Below are 9,110 nucleotides of genomic sequence, written 5' to 3'. Positions count from 1 at the left end.
GAAGGTCTAAGATGATCTTTTAGAGGTCTAGTAGCATGTGTTAGAGGTGCAAAACGTGTAGTCTGTGCTAAAGTAGTGGTACAAGAATTAGCTACACCAAAAAAACCTTTTAGGTCTTTTCTTTTTCCTTGGGCAATCTTTGGCAAAATGCCCAAGAATCCTACATATCATGCACTGGTCCTGTCTCCTTGCTACCTCTATCCTCTATCTAAAGAATCAGCCAATGGCAGGGCACTAAAGCATGATATGGTCATCCATCATATTAGGGTAAGAAACAATAACCCTAACTCGTGGCACCCCATCAAATTGAACTGCTTCTGCTGCTAAAGAGGGCATGGCAGGAAGAAGGGGGGGATCTCCCAAACCAAAATTTGCTCTAATAGAAGCAAGGAGTCGGTGGTATACTTGTGGGAGGCCAGGGAATGCGATGAAAAGAGAAGTGACCAGACTATCCTCCTCCACATAGGAGCAAAACCCAAAGAAAAGGGCATCAATAATATCCTCTGAGAGCTAAGTGCCAAGGGACTGGCCTTGAGCACTGTAGTAGTAGGAGAGTCAAAGACCACCTAGAAGAAACCTCATCCTAGCAAGCGAACATCTATCAAGTGATTTGCAAGATCCCAAGGTAATGTAGATAGCATCCAATCCCTTGCTTGTAATATGGAAGGATGGGACCCATGGATACATGCAAACTTTCTTGAGTTGCTGCAACTCGTCTTTTAAAAAAATAGTAGTTTTCATAGTCGGTGGAAGCGTATGTTGAATGAGGATCCATTAGTCAATCAGGGCAGTAAGGCCAACTCGAACACAATGAGCTCCGTCCAAACCTTTCTGTGAGCTAGGAGAGCTTGTGAAGGGTAGGGAGGAGGTTGAAGAAGCAAGGAGGGGCAATGAGAGGAGAGTGGGATAGGGAAGGGGCAAAGAGAGGGGTTAGAGGAGTGTAGAGAGGAAGGAAGAGGGTGGGGGGCTGAGTGGGAAAGGGGCTAGGTGGAGGAAATTGAGGCTAGGAGAGGAGGGGAGGGCCACAATCCCATAAGAAGATTCTTGGCCGAAGGCAAGAGGATCAAGAAGAAGTAGGTGAAGAAGTGCTACAACCAGCAGAGTAGAGGATTCACTTGAACGAGAAAATCTACTGAGAGGAGGTAGACTAGAAGGTTAGATCTGTGACCCCAACCTCAACATTGGGGGGAAAGGAGGAGGGGGGCAGGGGGACAACACAACAGGTGCCTCATCCACTACTATGTCTAGGCCACCACTATGTCTAGGCCAAAGGCTTCCCACTAGAGGTCCTTCAATAGTGAGGAACCATAGATTCAAACTAAGAACTATGGCACTTAGGGAGATTCACAAATATTAGAAATCTATCAATCTCCTTATCCCAAAGGCGAGCTTTTCCAAAGTGGTGCGTGAGATCATGCAAGATCTTAACAATAGCCAAATGTCTAGGCAGTATCGATAAGGGATTGTGGAGGCTTCTTGGCATATACTGGTAGATGCCCTACTTACCTTATAGCATGTAACTGAGGCCTACTTGGTAGATCATGTCCAAATGGCTACCATCCATAGGAATAGGGTCATCGTGTTCACAAAGGATATGCAGTCAGTTATACATCTTAGGTGATCTAGGGATACTTAGGTTTGGTTTACAGGGGGAGAGTTCCTCCTCATGTACAAAACTCAAACAACCAAGCCCCACCCGTGATGGCAACTAATTATATTGTACTAGGCAGGCAAGGACAACAAAGATTCAACAATCCACAACCAAGAAGACCCAATCAACAGAATTGGGAAAATCAACAAGGATAAAACCAGGATCAAGCATGCACATACTGTGTGACCTTTGGTGCAAGCACCAAGGAGAAAGAGGAATCCCCATCATCAATTGACCCAAGATAGTTTTTGGTTGTCGAGGGGGTTTGGACTCTTGTGGCTCCTGGGTCATGTCGACACTTTCCTTGAGGACTTCAGAGACTTACAAATCTACTTGGTGATTGGTATCTAGACTAAGGATTGTTCTTAGAAAACCCTTTGTATCATTTTGGTTTTAAATAGTATCTAAAACACACTTGGAAATAAGAGAAAGATACACAACAACAAAGAAGAGAAATTGCTAGGCAGAAGAGGTTGGTAGAATCTAGATGACCAAGAGGATGTAATAAATTTCAAGCCAATGATGGATCCACAATGCAGTGGCAAAGAGTCCCCTCCAGTAAAGAACTCCAGGTAGAAGAAGCCCTAGCCATGTGTAAAGAGAGATAGCTTTTGACTATCATGATGGTACTAGGAGTAAACCGATCTCATATTTGCATCTGAGATTACCTGAGCCCTTCAACATAGAAGCAACTTTCTAGTTTTGGTAGGAGGACTCCAAACAATTCATCAACAGGGAGTATGGATTCTAAGGAGAGCAATGAGTATTCCTATGGAGCATGGATCCCCAAGTAGAAGACAAGAATCCAGTAGCATAAAGGTCGAACATGTCTCAAACCAAGAACAATAAAGAAGATTTGCCCTAAAGTTAAAGGTGGATACAAACAAAGTCGTGGCCTTGGCCAAGTTCATAATAAGAAAATTGAGTCAAGTAAATAGTTGAACTAGCATAAAACAACATTAAGTCAATGGACTACACCATCACCAAGAAAAAGAACATCCAATCTTGAATTGACACCAAGTTGTGGTCATATAGGATTTGACATTTTGCGAGTAAATTTTTTTGTGAGTTTGCGAGTTTTCCAAGTATTTTTATGTGTGAATTTTATAGCTAGTGGCTAATTATAATTCTCGCATATCACCATGCAAGTATAAACTAATAATAAGACCAAAAAATATATTTCATAAATATAGGAAACACTCAATGGAAACCATGGAGTTAATTATATTAGAGGACAAGATCTCATCATAAATACCTTGGATCAATAGATCATTGTTAAGCTATAAAGGCAAGCAAGTAGTAGCCAAGCATCATTGCATTTGTGGTTGATCCAACCATAAATAGCCGAAACAATAGCTCACCGGCGAGCTATAAAGACAAGGTGCCAAAAACTCTTTTCCCATATGGCATTTTTAGGGTTTCATCTAAAGGTACCCATGTTTGCAATCGTTTTCAAGGTTTTTGGGCCTTTTGAGCTCATTTCTAGCATCAAAGAGGTCAAATTGTGCATGTATCAAAAGTTTTGTTTCTTCCAAGGAATTTATACCCCTCTGGCAACATAGTTTGAGTTTTGTTTTGTTCCAAGGAATTTGTACCAATGGAGCAGAGTAACGATGGTCATCCATGGGTCAAATATTTGAACATCTGTAATTTCTAGTTTTGTGGAAGATGTGTTTGTTTGTATTGGTTCCTTTGTATGTAAGAATACATGTTGCACATGAAATAGTATTTCAAATTTCTCCCAATGCTAAATGCATAGTTCTGCTTAAATTTTCCCATTAGAAAAAATCATTATGGTTGAGTCAAATCAATCCTTGTAGCTAGAGATCAAGGTGGTTGTAAGAGTTCTACACCATATGATCTTTAATGGTATGCCATGAGCTATAGAAAAAATTCAATAAAAACTCACAAAACTTGCAAAAACTTACTCGCAAAATGCCAAGCCCCTGGTCATACTTGATAGTAGTGACCAAGTCCAGTTAGAGTCCACGTGGTTGCAAAATAAGTACCCCAACCTCCATTTGATGGAATACCTATCAGATCTTTGTAGTGGGACCTTGGAGAGTGAGTGTGGATTGATGAAGGGCATCAAGAGAAGAGCATCCCCTTCTTTCGTTACATGGTTAGAAATGATAGGAGATTTCACCTTAGTTGTAGAGGTTGGAGGCCCTCTAGATGTCCTCATTGGGACATCTTTCACATTTCTACAAATGTGCAAAAAAACTTTTGGAGTAGGCTCTTGAAATCCCTCAAGAATAGAAAAATCGCTCTCTTCTTTTGGCTTTCTATTCACAGAGGGATTGAGGTGAACTTGTGGAGGTCCAGCAAGTTCGAGGGTAACCCTACATGTCCTCATTGCCATTCTACAATTAAGACAGTTCAACATTGTCTTTGGGGGTGCATACAAGCGAGGACAATCCTTAACAGTGTTGCAAGGATATTATGTACTTTCCATACTTTACTTCATGACCTGGGGTTCAGTAGCTTGGCTTTCTCTTACGGGGCCTCAGGCCTTTTTTGAGGGGCATGATTCAGATTGGGCCTTTTTGGTTCGTCGATACTTAGTATAGTCATGTTTCCTATAGTATGTTGCTTTTACTACTTTTAGAGCTGCACATGCTTCGATAAACACATCACATGGGAGATTCTGGCTAGTATTGCAGCTTGGCATATTCGGAGAGCTAGATGTACAGAGGCATTGAATGGTTCCCAGGTTCACCCCTCTTAGACATTGGCCAGTATTTGATGGCTAGTATTTGGATGGATACTATACATACCTTGATGGCCATCTGGGCGACCATCCAGGCATCATCGAGAGTAGCCTCTACTACGAGGAACACTTTCTTCAAAGTTTGGAGGGGATGTCCTTTCTTCTCTGATTTTGTCTCATGGTTGACTTGGCATTATCAGCCTCATCCTTGGTTATTTGCTAGCTTTTTTTGATCTTTTATTCCTCTCATATATTTATTGACATGATGTACTTCTGCATTGGGCTTGTTCTATGGCCTCTCTATGGTTTTCTTTCATACTTAATAGAAGTACTTTTTTGTGTGCACAATAAAAAAAACTTTCCCTTGTGTATTACAATTCATATCCTCTATACATTGACTTTACTACAAATCACATAACTAAAATTACAAATAAATTCTTAAACTTATGCATGGGCATCCACATTGGATGAGTCCACACCATCAATTTCATATGACTCCATTGATTTCATCTAACTCCACCCGTATGTGCCCTTCTCTATGATTGGTTGCACGCTACCTTGCATGCTTGTATCTTGCATTTTGATCAATTGTATATTCTTCCAAGTTCATTCTCCATAGAATTTATTAGATGCTCTTTGCCTAGTACTCTATAGATGTAAAATTGTGCTGTCAAGCATGATAATTGATATTGAAGATGACCACATTTCATATGATCCTGTAGCAGAGCCAGAATTTCATGATTGCAAAAATAAAGGCCAAGGTGATGTTTTGTCATGGATCCAAAAGGGCCTCTTTTCTATTTGATCCAAGTGGGTCTAACCTTGTGTAACACCATGATTAATGGGACTGCTAGTCCTTGCCCTAATGCTGACTCACTTCATTAAGGATACCAGGCCCTATCTGCTTATTTCTAATTGGAAAAGTCGTGTTGATCATTAATTGACATACTAAATTCAAAAGTTGGTTCTGACATTTTCCACTTTTTCGGTCTTTTAGTCCTTAAAGGCTCTCATGAACGGAATTATATCCACTGTCTTCCCCTCTTTATCTTGGTTATAGATGCTCCCCATAAGCATTGTGGTAATTTGTGCCTAGGCATATTCCTATAAAAGGGGGACTTGCTCTACCTTGTATTGATCTTTGAATACTAGTCATGTTTAAGGAAAAAGATCAACTGAGGAGCAAGATAACGATTTGCATCAGGATGATGCAAGACAAAGTTAGTATATACTCTTCCCTAGGCTATCATGTTAATTGGTTTTTGGTCTCCTTTCTGTTATTTGCTTTACATTGGTCCTGGCAATTTAATGCTTCTCTTCAGAGCCTTAGTGGATGCCTGGATCTTAGTATTAATTTTTGAGCTCTTCACTCATCTGCTAACCTGGTTTGATTCTATCATTATGACATAAGAAACCTATGGAGTGATGATGGTTGTCGAGCAAGGTTGAACAATATCAAGACTACATAACATGGATGTAAATTATGTATCACCCTCACAGAAAGCACCATTAGAGGTTATGGGTTCTAGTACTATTGAGCTTTTGATGATTGAGTGGCAGATTCTACAAAGAATTATTGGTTTGAATTTAGTCAGTCATTGAAGGATCACCTCCTAAGTAATAATCAAACACTTGTTTGGAATGACACAGGAATGCAACAAAGTACTGAATGCACCTAATAATGGTGAAACTTGCAGTTCCACTACAATTTCCACTACAATGAAGAGCAAAAAGAGCTAGGGAAATATGACATTAGCAAAAATTAATGTCACCAAATAGCACCACCTGGGCTGAAATGATAGTGTGATTGGAGTGTATAGGATTGCAAACCAAATAGCTAGCTCTTAACGTGCCTATGGTAACTACTTACCTGAAGCCAATGTAGAAGAATGTGCTAGACGCCTTGTCATAAGATTTAATGAACTCCTTGCATAAAGCCTCGTCTACAGGGGCAACAACACAAGGGATTAAAAGTGCTGAGATACGTGGCCCGCTTAGGATATTAGTGTGGAGGGGTGTATAACTAAATCATTCTGAAGAACAAATGTGACTCTAAGTGTCGGTTGAGATGTAAGGGGCCAAGATGTCATGGAAAGTGATTGGGACTACCCGTCTGTGTGGTCCTCATCCATGTCAGTTGAATTCTGAGATGGGTGGTTACTCAGCATCTACACAGTGGTGGGAAGCAGCTTCACCATGAGAACACGATCTCTTAAAATTTGGAGCTACAAGGTCTTGTTCATCATCGGAATTGGAAAAGGATTTTGTGGGATACTTAAACCCGAACAAGGACCTAGGTCCCCAATGGATAGGGCACCTATTTGTCTATTTGACTATGCATTGTGACCCGTTGTAGCCAAGTCACATATCCTTAGCTACCTTCTGTTGAGATTTCCAATTTGGAGCCATGAGGTGGAAAGGAATTTGCAAAGGCAGTTACGCAATGAAGAGGGGGAAGACGGTCTTATGACCATCAATCTCAATTGGTATACAGGATTAGGAGTGAGTAAGGTACCCATTGCTGTAAATAATTCTTGCCAGAAATGACCCATCAAATTTGCATCTCTATCACTGACAATTTCTTGAGGGAATCCATGATGCTTAAACACCTGATCAACAAGCAAACTGTGAAGTTGAATATCTAGTGAAGTAGGCGTCTTTCGTAAAAATGGACATCTTGCACTATCGATCACGTTCGTAGTACATATTTTGTGGTTCTTAACCATTAGTGTTAAATTGGATGCTATATTGGTCTTCATGTGGGTAGGATTGATCTAAAATTCTCTTGGCTATTTGTTTGCTATGGTATTCAATTTTGTTTTGCAACAAGCTTATTGTGTTATTTCTTCTTCTATTTATCCATAAGTTTGTACCACTATCCTCTATCAGAGATTCGAACCGGAGATCATTGACCATGTCTCACAAGGCTTGCTCATATACTCACAGTATCTAACAAACATTCGAAAATGTAATCTATCAATTCAAAACCAATGGACCAAAACCAATGGACTGATGGATCATTATACCGATACATCACAAGGAAAGGGCCCGTTCTTGGTTTTTATAGCTCTCGAAAAGGAAGCACGCCATATCCCCAACAACACTATGTGTGGGCTATATAATATTATATAATAAACTCATATTAACTTAGATATATTTAATACTAAGAAACTGCACTCAAATATCCAATCTAGCTCTATCTTATGTTGATTACCTCATTCTCACTGCTTTTGTATGAAGATTGTAATAGCAAGTGGCATTTTTCTGCTAGAGCGAACCATTTCAAGACTGTCGCACCGATCGCATCCCTCTTCAAGACAGTGTTGACAGAAGAGCAGGTGGCCATGTTCGTTTAAAAACATCAACCAGAGCGAGACTAGCTTGCATGCCAACAACTAAGTTAAACGGGTGTCAAGTACTAATTCATAAAGACACCAAGAACGGTTTTAGATGAATGCTACCTAAAAATTCGAACCACGCCTTGCGACATCCTAGTTTAGCATGTTTGATACCATCATTAGATACTTTGTCTCTTATTTATTTTACATGCAATAATTTAACCATGTTTGTGGTATTTAAATGTATTATATGGTTTTTCTATGTAATTTACTAGGTTAAGTGTGTCACTATATTTTTCTAATGCAAGGCCATTTTATGTATTGTCTTTATGGTTTATGTGATATAAATTCTGTTGTTATCATTTTACCATGTTTTAACATTTATATTCTTATGTTTACCATAGTGGTTGATTTGGGTAGCCACCATCACAAGATATTTTAATTCTTGTTTCTATTGAAACTTTTTAGTCTTGTTGGTAAGTATGTGTGTTTTGAAATCTTTAGATTTCAATCATTAGCTTTTGTATGCAATTGGGATTCTATTTTTACTTGCTTTTATACTTTCTTAAAACGTATCACGTTTGTATATTGTTTGCTGATATCAATACTATGTTATATTAGGTGGAAAGTGTATGAAACCACGAAGGTTCTTAGGAATAAGAAAAAGGTGGACATCCATTTTCAAATCGATGCATAAAATCCACCATTTCTGACGAGGAATAAATCCTCCTTAGCAAGTGAAATTGATTTAGCAACTCTTTGAAATCAATGAAAAACACATATGGATTCATGCTTAGATGGAAAGGTATATCTAGTAGATGCACAAACTTGTTAGGCTCCTCAATTCCATGGGTTGACCAACTTAATAAAGTTTCTGTGTAAAGGTGAGAATGGTTTGTTAGTATATTGACGAAGGTTGATTGCTCATGGAGCAAATAACTTCACACCCAATATCAATCCTTAATGAAAGAGATAAAAGGATTGCAATGTTACAGGCTTTGAAATTAACATTTGGTGTCATCTATGCAAGCTATAAATGTTTAAATGGCTATGAAAGAAACATACTATGCTACCATAGAGAAAAAAAATAGGTAAAAGTTCAAACATTAGATACTCAGTTAGAAGAGAGAACTATAAAAGAAATTAACAATTGTTACAAGCTTGGAATTAACATTTGGTATCATCTATAGAAGCTATAAGTGAATTGCAATGTTACAGGCTTGGAATTAGCATTTGGTATCATCTATGCAAGCTATAACTGTTTAAATGACTATGAAAGAAACATAGTATGCTGCCATAGAGAAAAAAATAGATAAAAGTTCAAACATTAGATACTCAATTAGAAGAGAGAACTATAAAAGAAATTCACTTATAGATGTAAAACACATCTATGAAAGATGAGATCCAAAAT

Source organism: Dipteris shenzhenensis, chromosome 20 (assembly GCF_047967505.1).
Source record: "Dipteris shenzhenensis isolate YYH24624 ecotype China chromosome 20, Dip_SZ_1.0, whole genome shotgun sequence".
Lineage (NCBI taxonomy): Eukaryota > Viridiplantae > Streptophyta > Polypodiopsida > Gleicheniales > Dipteridaceae > Dipteris > Dipteris shenzhenensis.
This window is presented reverse-complemented; position numbering follows the sequence as displayed.